Source organism: Lontra canadensis, unplaced genomic scaffold (genome assembly GCF_010015895.1).
Source record: "Lontra canadensis isolate GAN:19392208 unplaced genomic scaffold, GSC_riverotter_1.0 scaffold52, whole genome shotgun sequence".
NCBI lineage: Eukaryota > Metazoa > Chordata > Mammalia > Carnivora > Mustelidae > Lontra > Lontra canadensis.
This window is the reverse complement of record NW_022631046.1, coordinates 1797321-1815817: the sequence shown is the minus strand read 5'-3', so window position 1 is coordinate 1815817 and position 18497 is coordinate 1797321. Positions and strand designations below refer to the sequence as shown.

At 36.5% G+C, this 18497-nt stretch overlaps 1 pseudogene; it reads left to right on the top strand.

Moving 5' to 3' along the window:
• The first annotated feature begins 2849 nt into the window (after positions 1 to 2849).
• Positions 2850 to 4662, top strand: LOC116877441 (annotated as a pseudogene).
• Positions 4663 to 18497: the final 13835 nt, after the last annotated feature.

Genomic DNA, 18497 nt, shown 5'->3' with positions numbered 1-18497 from the left:
GGGAATAAGTGATCCACTGACATATTCTATCACAGAAAATCTATTTAAATTCCCCTTCCACTCCCACTCTTGACTCTCTTTGACAGGAAAGAAATTTGTCCTGGCCCACGTGTCACAGGACTTAAAGAACTTCTGGACATGGAAGTTAAGGAGGAAATAGAATGAGTTTCTGATCTTGGGAACTGGAAATAGCTTTGAATTTAATCTGGGGATTGGGCTCATAGTTTAAAACAGATGATGAATCCTTGCTTACTGGTTAGAGAAGCAGGGAAAGGAAGGTACAGCTTTGACTAGAAAGGACTGAGCTCAGGAAAGACACAGAATAGGAAATTCCTAAGAGTTTCCTCCTTAGTTGAATGATTCTTGTAAGTAGCTAAATCCTGAAGCAGTAAGCTGCCCATCAAAGGTGAATACCCTCAAAAAAAGCAATCACGTTGCGGAATAAGTGTTAGCTGAATAGTAGAGCTGAATAGGCTCTACTGCTGAGAAAAATCCTGAAAAAGATTAAATATCAAGATCACATTCCAACGTTAGATAAACTTTCAGGAAAAAATTGCCCAAACTGACAAGAATATTGGATATGCTTTTAGCGGACCTTCTGGGTTTTAACTCATTCTACCAGGGTGTGCAGCTTTAACTGGCTTTCTGTTGAGTAGGCCATTTTACATCCCTGTAAAAATAGAAGATAACATTAAAAACATGTTAGTAGTCCAAATCAGTATGGCCCAGCAAGAAAGATAAAATTTATTTCTGCCCTCTAGAAAACATAACACCAAATATTAGCCATTACTGCTGTATGGAAGATTAAGTAGTTTTGCATCTAATTATTTTTGCAAGTTAATTTCAGCATTTCTGAAGGTCCAATTGCCAAAATCTCCTCTGAATTCATTATAGTATCTTATGGTTCCCTCATCAGTTCATGTCTTAAATAAAATCTTTGGGTCATGTTCATTTTATGTGAGAGTCATGATTTTATATTTTTGTAAATTATAAATTAATAGCTTTATAGTTAGAAGAAAACTCTAGGAAGACCAATTAATAAATTCAGTGAACTCTCTGATAGGAAGGTACAAAGATTCACCTAACCAACAAATGGTGATCGACTAAGTTATTTCATGCAGATATCTATACGTCAAGAAGATGAAGTAGGAAAATCTTGCCAAGCGAAATAATTTTACACTTTAGCTATCTAGATGTGCAGTATGTCTAAACATAGAAAGCTTTAATTCAGAGTTGCCTAAAGGCAGCAGGTGCTGGATATTTCTCATCATTTGGTTTCGATGTGAATGTTTCTTGCCAGCAATGAAACTCCCCATTTTCTACTAGAGTGATGAAATTTTGGTAGAGCAATTTTTGTGATCAAAGTTAATGTTGATTGGAATATACATTTCTAAATATAAATTGCTTGGACCTTTTAATTAATGTTGCAGTGTATAATCACAAAACAACAATACTAATAAATACATCTTCCCTCGCCTGTCACGAGATTTAGTTGAATGCAGTTTGACTCAATACATTTTTTATGTACCTACTCTGATGAGTAAAGCAATGTATTATGTTCTATCTGTGCTAAAAGATAGAGGTAAGGCAGGTATTTTATTTACAGGAGTTCCAGATCAAGTAAGAGAGAATGAAATGCATAACTATGTGTAGAATGCTAAGAAGACTTTAAGAATCCTAATGCTGTATACCTGCCTTTCATTTATGGATGATTAATTGATATGATTGATATGCTTCTTGAAATACTATGGTGAGGGAAGCCTGGGTGGCTCAGTCTGCTAAGTGTCTGCCTTTGGATCAGGTCATAAGCTCAGGGTCCTGGAATCAAGCCCTGCACCAGGCTCCCTGCTTGACTGGGAGCCTACTTTTCCCTCTGCCTCTGCCCTGCCCTACCCCTGTGATATCTCTCTTTCTGTGTCAAATAAAGAATTTTATTTTTTTTAAAGAAATACTATGGTGAGATGAGATGTATTCCTTTCTTTAAAATGTATACTCATATTAATAAGAGAAATTCAAAAACTAAAAGTTCCCATTATTTGAGTATTAAGCATTTGTCCTTCATAGGAACCCATTTCAATATCCCTCCAAAGAAAGGAAGCAAGATAAGTACTGAGTAAGATGATAGGTGACTTCCTAAGTGGAACTGACCTTCCAAATGACACTGAATTCATATTCAGAGGCTTGGTAATATATTTTATGAATGTAGAGTTATCCCAAGTTGCATTTTTCTTTTTAATCTTTATTTTAAATTAAATCAAAAATTAAAAAAAAAATCCTTTTGTTTCAAAAGAAGACCTCTGATGATAACTGTTAAAAGGCTATCACCACAAAGGAGAAACAGGGCTCATCAGACATAAAGCAAACAAAAATGTGTTGTTGCTATTAACTTACTTCGCCATAGTGAAAACACAACCAGAACAATGCCAGTATAATGTGAGAAAAAACTAAATATGAAAAATCATGACAGGCACTTGAATGTAAAAAAAAAATCATAATGGACAATCAGGATAATAAATTCATGGTTATAGACTAATGCCATATGAAGTTTCACTTTTCTTTGTAATATTAATATTTTATTCAGATTCATGTAACATGTAAAAAAACACAAAGGATTTTCTCTTGTATTTCTATCATTTTTTACTTCCTTTGAGAAAATTCAACTTGATTAAAATTTTGTAATCACTTTGCAATTTTCAAGAATGTCTCTCATCTAAAAATTAGTGAGTGGAGATGGGATGTGATCAGAACTGTGCTTTAAGTAGATTATATTGGTCAGATTTTCAAAAGAGTTGTTATGGTATGCCAAGATTGAAGTTGGAAAAGGAGAAATCAAGAAGGAAGGAGAGAAAATGGTATCTACAGATTACATTACTCACAGCCAAGCTGCAGCCCAATAGGGCTACAGTGCATACACCACTCGGCCCACTCAAAGATACGCACAGACCATCCAGGCATATGGGCAGCAAAGTTATGGAACCTATGACAGCCCACTGATGTCAGCTATACCCAGGCTCAGGTCACTGCAACCGACAGGCAGACCACCTATGCAACTTTTTATGCAACAGCTTCCCACTAGTTATACTACTCCATCTGCCCACCTCTACCTGCCCCATGTGTAAGGTCAGTTTGTCCAGGTGGACAGCACTGGTGTTCATGATACCACTACTGCTATGGTCGCTAACACCCAGGCCTTCTATGCAGCTCAGTCTGCATATGGCACTTGGCCTGCTTACCCAGCCTATGGGCAACAGCCAACAGCCACTGAACCTGCAAGACCACAGGATGGTAACAAGTCTGCTGAGACTAGTCAACCTCAATCTTGCACAGGAGGTTACAATCATTCCAGCCTAGGATATGGACAGAGTAACTATAGTTATCTCCAGGTACCTGGGAGCTACCCCATGCAGCCAGTCACAGCACCATCATCTTCTCCTACTAGCTATTCCTCTGCACAGCCAACTAGGTATGATCAAAACAGTTACTCTCAGCAGAACACCTATGTGCAGCCCACCAGCTGTGGACAGCTGAGTAGCTATGGTCAACAAAGCTGCTATGGGCGGCAGCCACCCACCAGTTATCTCCACCAAACCGGATCCTACAGCCAGACTTAAAGTCAACAGAGCCAACAGAGCAGCAGCTACAGGCAGCAGAGTTCATTCTGACAGGACCACCCCAGTAGCATGGGTGTTTACAGGCAGGAGTCTGGAGGATTTTCCAGACAGGAGAGAACGGAACATGAATGTGCCTGATAACTAGGGCAGGGAAAGAGGGGTATTTGATATGTGGAAGCATGAGCAGAGGTTGCAGGGAGAAGGATGCAGGGGAATGGGCGCTGGAGAGCAAGGTGGCTTCAATAAGCCTGGTGGACCCATGGTCAAAGGACCAGATCTTGATCTAGGCCCACCTGTAGATCCAGATGAAGACTCTGGCAATGTGCAATTTATGTGCAAAGCTTAAATGGCAATGTGATTCCAAATGATCTAGCAGACTTCTTTGAGCAGTGTGGACTTGTTTAAAATGAACAAGAGAACTGGACAATCCATGACCGACAGCTACTTGGGCAAGGAAACAGAAGAGCCCAAAGGTGATGCCACAGCGCCCTTTGAAGACCCACCAACTGCCAAGGTTGCCAGAGAGTGGTTTGATGGTAAAGATTTTCAAGGGAGAAAATGTAAGCTTTCTTTCGCTCAAAAGAAGCCCCTAATGAACAGCATCTAGGGTGGTATGGCTCCCCATGAGGTCAGAGGGATGCCACAACCACTCTGTGGAGGTCAGGAGACCCAGAAGGTCTTGGGGATCCCTTTGGCTTCCATGGGAGGCTGTGGAGGAGACAGAGGTGGCTTTCCCCCAATATGGCCTCCACAAAAGCCTCCTCTTTCTCCACCAAGACCACCTCTGAACATCCCACCAGGACCACTGCAGTCCGTGAGGTTGCCTCTTCCTCCCTGCATGTCACCAGGGCCACCTCTGCCACGGTCACCACTTGAGGTTGGAAAGGGTGGTAGAAGGAACCCTTCGAGCTTTGGACTGCATTGCAACATTGGTTGCATTCTGTTCTCCAGGAGAAGTTCTGGTTTCCCTAACCTGGACCAGGGCACTGCCAGTTTCCAGATCAGAGTTAGACGTTCTCAGAAAATGTGTATTTTTGAATGTCATTGTTAACTTAAGCCTGCTTCAATTTATAACACATCAAAAAGTTTGCCATATTTGGTTCTAAACAATTATACTTATTTTTACAATGGCTTCTTGAAATTGCAATTGCTATGTGTTTTCCTAAGAAACTTGTCATATGAGCATCCTAATGCTTCCCTTCTACCATTTTATAGATCTGAAAATTAATGGAAGAGTAACTACCTGAAAAAAAGGCTTTGGGTCTCATTAAACTATAAAAATATTCTTAATTAGAATGTGTGTTTTTCTACTAACTTTTCCGCTCTCCAGGATATAAATTCTCATCGTAGCTCAAGTATCCCTCACATATAAATGTGCTGAAGAGCGAGTAAAAATCTTTTGTATTCCAGGCCTAAAGTAAGTCAAAATCTAAAACTAAAAATGATTTAAATAACCTACTTCTTACTTCCTCTTTCATCTTATCCTCAGGGGATACCTTGCTCCCTGGTAGTAGAGGTGGTTTTGGCTCAGTTCAGGATCTTAGGGTCGAGGGATCCAGCCATCTGTAGGGCTCCCCACTCAGGGAGGAGTTGGTGTGGCACTCTCTCCCCATCTCCCTCTGCCCTCCCCGCTGTGCTTTCTCTCCAGGGCATGCTCTCTGTCTCTCAAATAAATAAATAAATCTAAAAAAAAAAAAAAGATGCATATGTAAACACGTTAACAAAACCAGCTAAGCGATTTCAGTTCCTTGTGGGCCTTAAGATGATGAAAACGGATCCTGATTTCAAGGAGTTACGGAAATAAGCTTACCACGCATCCACAGAAGCATATGACAACAAGGCCTTTACAAGTACATATTTACATTGATTTGTGCAAAATAAAAAGTGCTATGTGCAATAAGTACAGAAAAAGTAGTATCATTTCCTACAGAAAAAACTTATAGTAAGTGTGAGTGGTTTTCTCCTGAAGTACAGAGAGTTGGTTATATAAACTTTCCCCACAGCTTATTGGGAAAGGTGTTATCTTCTAAGAAATTCTTATCTGAGATAAGGAGGAATCTGCCAAAACCTAGAAAAAGCTCAAGCTGTTTCCTGCTGCTGAGTCATGAGAAACGAGCGAGAGCTCAGAAAGGAGCATGAATTAAGTCTCTAGCAACTTTGAAGCCTGAAGAATTTGGGGCAGGAAGTTTGGATCAGATAGGTGAAGTTGTCATCTCTTTAACTGAAAAAAATGCATTTTGGAGACAAAGATACAAATTAATTGAAATTAATGCATCTTGAAATTAAATGCATCTAGATGACATCAAAAAACTTAATTGTGTTTTCTGGGCTACAGCTCGTCATTTCAGACTGATGGATGTCAGGGAAGGAAAAGGGAACAAGAGAAAATGAAAAGATCTAAAGTCCAAGTTTTTCCAAATGCTGCTTCGTATAAGAAGGCATTCAATTCATTTTTCTCATTTTTACTGTTTTAGATTTTTTTAGTTTGAGTGAAAAGCAGGAAAGTATATTTTTATTCCTAAAAGTATCACAAACATATAGATGGGGAGGATTGTTAGGCTATGGATTCAATTGTTTTGTTGGAAAAGAAGAGCCTAATTAATAGCATGGAATGTAAGATGTATTAATGTAAATTCTTACACCTAGGTTCAGAAATTAGTTGGACAGGCACGGAATGATCGAAACTGGCTTAATTGCATTTTAGGTAAAAATAAACACCTGGGTGGATAAAGTTGGTTTTACAATTCTACACAAGCCACCTGTGTGATGTGGCAGCCAAAAATACGTAAGGATTCATTAGCTCTAGCAAAATTATAGTGGCCAGGGAAAGCAAATTAGTAATTCTGATTCTTTGCTTTAGCCAGACCACATCTGGAGTTATGTGTTAATTTCTAAACCCCATTGACAGTTAATTATAGTACACCCCATATGATCAGTTGTTAAAGACTACGGAAACCTTGAGATATGAAGAACAGTTAGAAGGATCTGTGTTTAACCAAGGAGAACAGACACTCACAGAAGCTTCCTTAAAGTCTGAACGACTGTCATATAGCAACGGGTTTCTATTTACACTGTATAGCTTTTGAATCATGATTAATGCCCATCCAGGGGCAAATTTCATGGGAAAATATGTTGAGCCAACATAAGAGAATTTTTTTTTAAACTTGAACTATCCATCAATACATGGACTACTTCATGAAGTAGTTACAGGTCACTTAAAATATTCTAAATAGAGATAGTTGAAGATCTGTAGAGTGTACTTGAGTCAGCTAGAACCAGCATGTGAAAGCCTAGTCTTAAATATTTGGGAATTTTACCAGTCGGTTTGGTAACTTGAAATCAGCAAACTGGGAATATTTACATTAGAGAAATTGGCAAACCGTATAAGTTAGTATTTTTTTTTCTAACGAGATCCAGCTTATTAGCACACCACTGGATTTTTATAGATGATGTCAGTGTAATAGATAAGAGTTTTCACTCTTCCAAATCTAAAAGCCTATAGGTGTATTAATATGTAGCAATATATAAGCTAAGTTAAAAAAATTATAAGTCATATGAATAGTAAACCCAGGGAAACTTATAAAAGGTTGGAGGTAAAATGTCAAGAATAAAAGAAAAATAAATACTAGGGAAGTGGCTTATAGTCTATGGGAACAGGGAAAACAGAATTAGAGAAAACTTTCCAAATATTTTGAATTTGTGAGATTTGTTGTTTTAGGGAGAAAAGCATATCCTAGGGCATATCTGTTTTTTTTCTTTTCTTTTCTAGAAACAGATATATTAAGGAACAAACGAATAAAATTTATGTCTAGAAATTGCCAAGTGAATTAACTATGAATTTTGAGCCTAGAATAATTAGACTAGCTTTCAAAAATGCAAATACATTTCACTGTGTTTTTTTCCTAGTTAAATGTAATGCTACCTGAGATCATTGCTTCTGTAACATGAATTTATATTCTTCATTCTATAATTTAGGGATGGGTAATTATGCCTACATTTAATCATAAACATAAATTACCTTAATTCCAGGGGTATTTAAGATTCTTTTCATATGGGTGGCCCTTTTGATATGTAGTTAATTAGTGCTTGGTTTGGATGTTTTTTGTTGAAATAGCCATAATACAATGTTCAATAAAAACAAAGCTCTGTAGTCCCTTATGTTATAAAAATTTAACTATCTCATGTTTCAAAGTGCATTAGCTTTGAAATTAAAAAAAAGATAATACTTCCAAAATGTCCTTAATTGCTCTATGAAATTTTACTAGACTTTTACCAATATTTTATTTCAAAACAGAAAGAAAACTTTTCCAATTTGAAAAAATTTCCTTCCTTTTCCCCATCACAGCAACACAATAGGGAAATAAAAACACAAAACTCCATATTTATCTCTCCTTTCTTGGAGTAGCTCTAATACTGTGTATGTAGTAATGGTAGACTGATGACTGAGTTAACACTATGACTCACATATTATAATTATTTTTACATTAAATACAATTCAAATATTTATTATAGCCTTAAGAGCAATGTCCATGTCTTATTCATTTTTGTGCACATACAAATGCACACACAAAATGATTTATAAAAACATGAACACAGTACATATTTAAAAAAATATTTTTGAATGCAGAGGTTAATTTACTCAAGCTTCTGTTAACAAGCAACATGATGTTTTTTGTGGATATATTCAGAAGCCAACATAAGTCCATTCCTCTATTATTTTCCCATAGTCTGTGAATGCTAAGTTTCTATAAAAGTGCTGATTTAAAATTTACAGATACAGGGGTGCCTGGGTGGCTCAGTGGGTTAAGCCTCTGCCTTCGGCTCAGGTCATGATCTTGGGGTCCTGGGATCAAGCCCTGCAGCAGGCTCTCTGCTCCGTGGGGAGCCTGCTTCCTTCTCTCTCTCTCTGCCTGCCTCTCTGCCTACTCGTGGTCTCTGTCAAGTAAATAAAATCTTTAAAAAAAAATTTATAGGTACAAGTTAAGCCATGATTTTTTCTGTAGAAGGATTTTGAAAGAACAAATATTATGTTTAATAATTACAAAATTATATATTTGCAATCAGTCCACCAAAAGATAAATTGTAATACAAGTAATGTACACACATACATACATGTACACACATATATGTATGTATATGTATATATGTATATACATATATACATATATATATATAACTACACACATACATATATGTGTAAAAGCATTTATTCAGTCAATGACTATTTAAAGAGTGCCTACTGTGAGCCAGGTACTGTTTTAAGGAACATTGATATATCAGTCAACAAAAAAAAGAGAAAGATGCTGCCCCAAGCAACCTTTCATTTTAGTATAGGAGATAGCCATCTTTACAAAGTTACTAATTTTTTTGTAAGAAGGTAATGTTTATCATGAAAGAAAAAAACGGTAAAAGAGCAAGGTAGAAATAGGAATATCAATTTCATAACTATTTCAGATAGTAGTTTGGACCCAGTAAAAGGGTCAGATTCCACATATATTTTGAGTAGAGTCAGCAAGATTCCTGGCAGAATAAATGTGAAGTGTAGGCAAAGGAGTCATGAATAATGCTAGTGGTTTTGGCCAGAACAACTATAAAGTGATAGTGTTACTGTCAACTGAGCTGTGGAAAACTGCAGTTGTAGCAAGCTTGGGAGGGAAGTACATCAAGAGCATGAATAAGGAAATTCCAAAACAGATGTGATCCAGAATAAGCTTACTACACAAATGACTCAGATTTCAGACCACAGAATGAATGTAAGAGCTAACAGACTTTGTCCCAGTGAATTGTTAAAGAGACAGTATTCTTCTCCTTGGTTACCACAGAACAGTAACTAACATGTATTTTATATTAATTTCAAAAATTATAGAATGTCTGACAACATTCCCCTTCGTACTTTTTAAAATATACATGTGATTAAGAAGCTAACTTTTTACGGCATAAGATTCCAAGAGGAAGGCATTCTTCAGAAAGTTGAATATTTTTATGGTGTTAGAGTTAAGCATTCAGTGTATCTACCATTTTAACTGTGCTCTTTCCAACTTCTGTTTGTTTTCAGGTTTGTATGAGCTGTGAATTTTCCACACTGGGTAATAAAAATGTCATTGGTTTTTCAACTTAATTGAATGAAATTTGTGACTTTATTGACTGAAATTGGGATTAAGTTGACCTTTATACTGTTGACATAAAATGACTTGTTGAGCAAATTAATTCCATACCAAGAACAAAAAATCTTTTCAATCTACTGAAGGGAGCAAAGGTACATTACAGTCCACAACTGCATACAGATAAAAAGTATACCTTTTTCCAAGCAGTGCAGGGATACAAAAAGTAAATACACCATGATTCTAACCCCCTAATTGCTCATAGTCAGAGGAGATTAGGTCGTCAAGACAAAACTCAAGGAAAATTGTGCTACATAAGAGCTTTATAGGACTGATGAACTTCACTGTGGGTCAGAGGGAGTGATTAATTCTGACAATGTGATTGTAATAGCAGAGCTTAGCTCAAGTAAGGCTGGGCTTAGTTGAAACAATAGCTTTTCTTTGTTAAAATTATATCTCTGCTAGACATTTATTCTCATTTGAATTACTATATTATAAAACCAATGATGAACCAGTTAGCCTAGGTTGGGCACAGGTAGCACAACTCTATTCTTTTTTCTTTTTCACCTCTACATTTTAGATTCTTATTCTCCTCCTCCTCCTCCTCCTTCTTTTAAGATTTTACTTTATCTTTCTAAGTAATCTTCACATCCCATGTGGAGCTTGAACTCACAACCCTGAGATCAAGAGTCACATGGTCTACCAACGTCCAGCCAGCCAGCTGCACCACTGCCTTTTTGGATTCTATCTGAAGGCTTATTGTTTTGGTTTCCTTTTCCTAGATTAAGTTGAGTAGATCTCATAGTTTTTAGAAAACATTTAAATGACCAGAAAATGTAGGCCTTTCTCATAAAAATACAGATCAGTATCCAGTTTAAATTTCTCTCCTACTTTAGCTTAGATATGTCACAGGATACACTGGGGAAGAAAGTCATGATTGACTTCTTTTTTTTTTTTTTTTTTGATACACTTCTTACCTCATTCTCTGGCACTTTTTTTTTTTTTTAAGATTTTATTTATTTATTTGACAAAGAGAGAGACAGCGAGAGAGGAAACACAAGCAGGGCCAGTGGGAGAGGGAGAAGCATGCTTCCTGCTGAGCATGGAGCCTGACCCCAGGACTCTGGGATCATGTCCCCAGCTGAAGGGAGATGCTTAATGACTGAGCCACCCAGACACCCCACTCTCTGGTGCTTCTTACCTCACCTTCCTGGTCTCTACAGTGTCAGATACTGGGGAGTAGAGGATTGGTGAAAGGTTTAAGGGGGAAAAAAAAAAAAAAGGCCTTACGTGATGGATTCAGTAGTAACTTAATGCTGGGTCTTTGTTTTGGATGCTGGCTTTTTTTCCCCCATGGAATGCTTTTTCCTCCAACTGCATCCCATGCTGGCACTTCAGATATTGCAAGGTAATGCTTGCTACAGGAATGCAGTTTGCTCCTAGGGCTTAAGAAAGCAGTCTGCTTCAATTTCTACTTCAATGTTCTGTAACTGCAGGGTGGTAACTTGAAATCCAACATAGTGGGATTATTTACATAATGGAAATTGGCAAATGCCACAAATCAGTGCTTTTAAAAAATTTGGGGGAAGGCAGGAGCAGGAGTGGGGGTAGTGTCTGGTGATTATTAAATTATACTTGGACACCAGCTTATATATTGCTTCCTCAGGCCTCTTCGGCCAGTCTTTTGTTCAAAAGCTCTTTTTGTGATTGATGGTACATACCAACCATGGTTCTCTTTAGAAATATAATATAAACTGTGAGAGATCTTTAAAGAGTTCCTTGATTTTGAGGAGTGGGAAGGGAAGTAGAATTTTCACACACATAATGCAAAATCTTTCCCCCAAATCTCTCACTAACAGAAACTGGTGTTGATAAACTGATGGACCAATGTTCAGTTGCATTTTCTTAAGCATTTCTTATAATAGGCTTTCGTTTTTTTATCTCCCTCTAGCACCTGTTTTCATTTTAGTGGGGTTTGAGAAGGGCAGAGAGATAAACCATATTATTCAGTAAGCCTCAATTCTGTTGTTTGAAAAATTAGAATAACTCAATCTGCCTTCTGGGCTTGTTGTGAAGAATAAAAGCTAAAATACATATAAAGAACTTAGTACCGGGGCACTTGGGTGGCTCAGTCGATTAAACGTCTGCCTTCTGCTGAGTTCATGATCCCAGCGTCGTGGGATGGACTCCCCTATTGGGGTCCCTGTTCAGCAGAAAGCCTGCTTCTCCTCTCTTCCTTGCTTGTGCTCTCTCTCTCTATCTCTGTCTCTCTCTCTCTCAAAGACAGACAAAAAGAAAGAAAGAAAGAACTTAGTACCATGACTGAAACTGAGTAAGACTGGCTTGTATAGGACTTATTTTACAATGCTGAACAGTGGAAATTATGGTAGTTACTTTTTGTCTAAGTTGTGACTAATAATACTGTTTCTGAGGCAAATAACACTATTTTATTATTATTATCATCACATTTAAATTGCTCCCATATATATTATATATATAAATATATTAATAGTTTTTTCCCTGAAGAATTTTTTTTTTTTCTGAAGAGTTATTTTAATAGCAATTGCTATCTGCTAAAAGTTTTAAGAAGTATTTTTTTCTATTTTATCTAATCCAAACATGGAGCCCAATGCAGCTTTGAACTCATGACCCCAAGATTGAGACTTGGCCAAAATCAGGAGTCTGATGCCCAAGGAAAATGTGAAAATTTTTTTAGGAAAATTTTTTAGGAATAAAGTGAATGGCTTAAATTTCTTTATTGGGCAGTTCATTAATTTATTTTATAAAATACTACCACTAGCCATAACTGGAATGCTTATCCTATTTTTACAATTCACCATGGTGGTTTGGCAGGAACTGGCTATAAACGTTTTTATCTTCTTCATAAAATCCCATATACATTAGATTTTCAATACATTAATTCATAAAATTAATTATTTAATGTTAAAAATTGAGAGTATCTGAAAAGTGTATATATGAACTATACAAATATAATTAAAATAAAAGAGTATATAATCAACCATTAATAATATTTGAAAAGTAATATCTGACATCTCTTGAGTGCTTACCATATGCCGGGACTGTTCTAAGCTCATAAAATTTCTTTTCATGGAAAATTTTAGTACAGACTTTCAAATATTATGCTTCAGCTGCCAGCTTCGGATTCATAAAATTTTAAATAATGTCCCAACAGTTTCTTTTTGCTTTTGTTTCCTTTGCTTCCAGATATCTGTCTAGTAAGAAGTTGCACAGCAAAGGTCAAAGAGGTTGCTGCCCCTGTTCTCCTCTAAGATTTGATGGTTTCCCATCTCACATTTAGATCTTTCATCCATTTTGAATTTATTTTTGTGTATGGTATAAGAAAGTGGTCTGGTTTCATTTTCTGCATGTTACCCTCCAGTTTTCCCAACACCATTTGTTGAGGAGACTGTCTTTTTTCCATTGTCCATTCATTCCTGTTTTGTCAAAGATTAGTTAACCATATATTTGTGGTTCCTTTTTTTTTGTTTGTTTGTTTGTTTTTTATTCAGTTCCACTGATCTATGTGTCTGTTTTTGTGTCAGTATCACACTGTCTTAATGACTACAGCTTTGTTGTATAGCTTGAGGTCCAGAATTGTGATGCCTCTAGGTTTGCTTTCTTTTTCAAGATCATTTTGGTTACTTGGCATTTTTTGTGGTTCCATACAAATTTTAGGATTATTTGTTCTAGCTCTGTGAAAAATGCTGATGTTATTTTGATAAGGATTTCATTAAGCATGTAGATTGCTTTGGGTAGTATAGACAATTTAACAATATTTATTCTTCCAACCCATGAACATGGATTTTTTTTTTCATTTCTTTTTGTCCTCTTCATTTCTTTCATCAGTAATCTTTTATCTCTTTGGTTAGGTTTATTCCTAAGTATCTTATGATTTTTGGTATAATTGTAAGTGGAATCTATTCTTTGATTTATATTTCTGCTGCTTCATTATTGGTGTATAGAAATGCAACAGATTTCTGTATGTTGATTTTATATCCTGCAACTTTGCTGAATTTGTGTATCTGTTCTAGCAAATTTTTGTGAAGTCTTTCCAGTATTCTACATAGAGTATTGTGCATGTCATTCACAAACAGGAAGTTTGACTTCTTTGCTGATTTGGATGTCTTTTATCTCTTTTTGTTGTTTGATTGCCAAGGCTAGGACTTCCAATACTATGTTAAATAACAATGGTGAGAGTGAACATCCCTGTCTTGTTCTTTTGTTGACAGGAAAACCTCTCAATTTTTCTCCATTGAGGAGGATATTAGCTGTGGGCCTTTCATATATGACCTTTATGATTTTGAGGTATGTTCCCTCTATTTCTACTTTGTTGAGGGCTTTTATCAAGAATGGATGCTGTATTTTGTCAAATGTTTTTACTGCATCTACCAAAAGGATCATATGGTTCTTATTCTTTCTTTTATTAATGTGGTGTATCACATTGATTGATTTTTGAATATTTAACTACCCTTGCAGATCAAGAACAAAATTTCACTTGATCATGGTGAATGATCCTTTTTTTTTTTTTTCAGGTAAGGTACATGTCCAACATGGAGCCCAATGCAGGGCTTAAAATAATGACCCCAAGTTTAAGATTTGAGCCAAAATCAAGAGTCAGATGCCCAACCGACTGAACCACACAGGCAAATATCTCATAGGGAATAACTCTTTCAATGTACCATTGGATTCAGTTTGCTAGGATTTTGTTTAGAATTTTTGCATCCATGTTCATCAGGGACATTGGCCTATAGTTCTTTTTAGTGAGGTCTTTGTCTGCTTTTGGAATCAAGGTAATGCTCACCTTATAGAATGAGTTTGGAAGTTTTCCCTCCATTTCTATTTTTTGGAACAGTTTGAGAAGAATAGCTATTAACTTTTTAAGTGTCTAGCAGAATTCCCCTAGGAAGCCATCTGGCCCTGAACTTTTATTGTTGGGAGATGTTTGATTACTGATTCAATTTCTTTGCCAGTTTTTGGTCTGTTCAAATTTTCTATTTCTTCTTGTTTCAGTTTTGGTAGTTTATCTGTTTCTAGGAATTTATCCATTTCTTTCAGATCTCCCAATTTTTTGACATATAATTTTTCTCCTATAATTGTTTATATTATTGGGGTGTTGATTGTGGTATCTCCTCTCAATTGTGATAAAAAATATTTCTCATCTTTTTGATAAGTGTGGCTAGGGGTTTATCAATTTTATTAGTTCAACTTCTGGGATTTTTCTCCAGGAATACCACATGATTTTTAAATGAAACATGGGGATGAGAAGGAAGAGAGACTGAAAATACTCACCTTTTCCTTTTCAGACCACCATGGATTTAGGCATTTATTCAACAAACAATTCTTGAGCTCTTATTCTATATCAGGTATTGTGCTATGTATTGTGAGGGATACAAAGATGTCCTTAAAAGTCTGAGCCTAAAACCCATTCAGGAAATGGCATTTTGTGAATGCCAGTTTAATAAAAAATACCCTTCCACAGATGTTGAATTTAACTCAGGATCTAAGTCATTAGGGAATGTAAATTTTTTTTAATTACATACCTATACAATGTATCAAACCATGAGTTTTTAAAATTAGTTATTACCTAAAAAATCCATAGGTAATTATTACAGTTTAATAATAACCTGTGCTACTAGTTCTTAAATGTTAATTCTTTTGAGAAACAGAGGGCCACAGACATTATTATGCTACTTATCTACATTATTTATAATTTTTTTTATAAGATTGTTAAAGTTTAGGGCAACAGAACAATGCCAAGGAAATGTCAAAATCATGAAACAAACAAACAAACAAAAAAAGCTTTTAAATGTAGAGGATGAATAGTTATTCCATAGATACTAGCAAAATTTATGTAAAAGAGTGAACCATTTAAGTCCTGAGAAATCATGAGTAGTTCATGAAGAGCTAATAAACAGAAGTAAAACAAAGAACACGAATGTTTTTAAGGAAGTCTTTTATACTGTTTTCCCCTAGTGTTTATCCTCATTTACTCATTCCCCAGAGTAGGTGCTTTTATGGACTGTCTTTCCAAAGGTCACGCAGGAAAGAACCAAGAGAGGCCTTTAGATTTCCCTGGATCACAGCAGCTTCCAAAAAGCACTTCCATTGGAGTGGTGACAGTAGACAAGGAAGGGACAAACAGAATGTGCTTACCATCGCTGACAGCTGGCATGATCCTTGTCTTCGTGAGGTTCAATATACACAGAAAAGGGAGAATCTAAATATTCCAAGACACAACATTAATGAAAGCACCAAATTTATTTATTTTAAATGCAAAAGAATCCTGGTTGTTTGGAAAGCTGCTGAAAAGTCAGTGAAGTGGGACAGATGGAAGATATTTGAAAGGAAGGAGAGAATTTTAAGACAAGAGCCTATGCCACGTCATCAAGTCAAAGATCAGGTGAGAAGCCAGCTGAGTTAGGGACAGAATGAAGTGCCGAGACATAGAGATTGGGCATCGTGGAATAAGCACAGCGAATGATGGGGAGAAGTGAAGGGTGTGGACCCTGGAGCCAGACAGCCTGGGTCTGAGGCTGAGCTCCTCCAGTTTTCAACTGCGCTGTTCCAGGACAATTGTTTTCACGTCTCTGTGCTTTCATTTCCTCACATGTAAAATAGGAATACTATCAGGGTCAGTATCTTCACCTTAACCTCTGTGAGAAGGAGATGCAAATACTTACAAAGCATTCAGAATAGAGCCTGGCATATGATAAACCCTAAATGCTAGCTATACTTATTTTTAAAAAATTATTTACTGCACTGGGAGGGTAGAAGAAAGGAAGTAAGTCTTTAAGAGAGAAAAGTCTCCATAGTGGTCTATAGTGTTATCCACACATAGTAGATCCTGTCACCACGGTAACACCCAGCGTAACACCAAGTCACCAACAAGGTGCTTGCTCTTTCCAGGGCTTGTTTATTCCTGAAATATTCACCACAAACCTTGCAGTGGATCCTTTAGTTATCCTTGTTTACAGATGAGGAAACATGCAGATTAAATAACAAAATGGGTGTCAGATATCAAATGAGCTCTGGAAGATTATTCTGAACTGCCCTGAAATATAACAAACTCTACAGCTTTCATAATTTGTTTCAAATCTTACTCACATATGAGGATGTCCGGTGAAAGTTGTGAGCCAATTATAGCATTAGACACACACTACAGAGGTGATATATTTATTAATAAGTTTGTGTAATTGGTATAGGTTAATGATGGGATGAGAAAAAAACAACCCACTAGGATCAGCAGAGAAGAAAGGAAAGCTAAGCCAGGGACTACAGGCTTGATTGTGTATGCAGAGGAGAGCCGTCCAGTGAATGAAATGTTAAGATATTCGCAGTGGTGAACACAAGTTGAGTCTCTCCCTGCCTCATTACAGAACTCTGTGTCCATGCTGCATTCTTCTCATGGTGTACATATTATGCAACAACAAAATTATCAAATCCATTTATTCTCTCCTTAGGGATGAGTAACAAGCCCAGTCCACCTGCCATATTAACCTTTCCTTTCCCTTTTTTTTTTTTTTGTATTTAAGTTTTTGCCTCCCGTTCACTCTTCCTTTCCTCCTTGCTCATAAACATTCAATCTCTATAGGCTTTGTTGAAATTTACAAGTTTTCCCAGAGCTGCAATCCCAGTTGGTGTATCGCTAGCTTTTTTTCTCCACTTATCTGTGATACGCAAGTAACCATCTGCTCTTTGAAATTGCATTGTTGCCAGCATAAACTGTGAGAGGTATGCTAGGAAGATTCAAATCTTTTACTACTTTGCAGAGGAGAAAACTCGTTTTAAATATTTCTAAAGGTTGCTCTATATTAAATGCTTGACTTTTTTTTTTTTTTTCCATTTGAAGGAGTTAAAAAAGAACTAGGACTGAAAAACACCGATAACACTACCTATAGGCAGCCAGCCTGGAGATAAATACCTCACTGGAAAAAGCGTTGTTATTATTGGTTATAAGGCTCTGAAGTTATACAATAGAAGGAACTCTGTAATTGTAGTTTTATTTTTTTTATTCATAACTCTAATAAAGCAATCCTTTGTGATTTTTTTCATGTAACATCTTATTGCATGTTATATTGATAATTTCATTATTATTTTTCCTGAGCACCTTTCACTTTATGTTTTTCTTAATAGCTACAGACAACCAGTTGGCCAAATAAGTGGTTTAAATTTGGAATCTTTAAAAAGAGGATGCTCTTCTGCCCAGGCTTTGAGGTGTCTGGATAGAAAGGTTATTCTTACCCAGTTGACCTGACCAGACTACAGTCAAAGACAATGCCTTTCTTAGGTCAGATCACATCTGTCACTGAAACTACAAAGCGATATCAGCTGCAGCAAGCATACAAAAGTGATCATTATGGTTTATCATGTAAAAGATCTGAGAGGGGCACCCAGGTGGCTCAGTCAGTTAAGTGTCTGCTTTTGGCTCATGATCTGAAGGTCCTGGGATTGAACTCTTCATCAGGCACCCTGATCAGTGGGGAGCCTGCGTCTCCCTCTCCCTCTGCAGCTCCCCCTGCTTGTGCTCTCTTTCTCTCTGGCAAAAAATAAATAAATAAATAAATAAAACCTTAAAAAAAAAAATCTGAGATTTAGGACCCAAATTACTTGTTACCAAAGATTAAATAGGCTATTTCTATTTTAAAAATTATATTTGGGAGAAATCTATCTGTATGATAAGCAGAAGGGAAGACAGCTTTCAATTTTCTACCCTGCAAATTCCTCAGGAAAGTCTATCCTGGAAAAAGACCATAAATACCTTTCT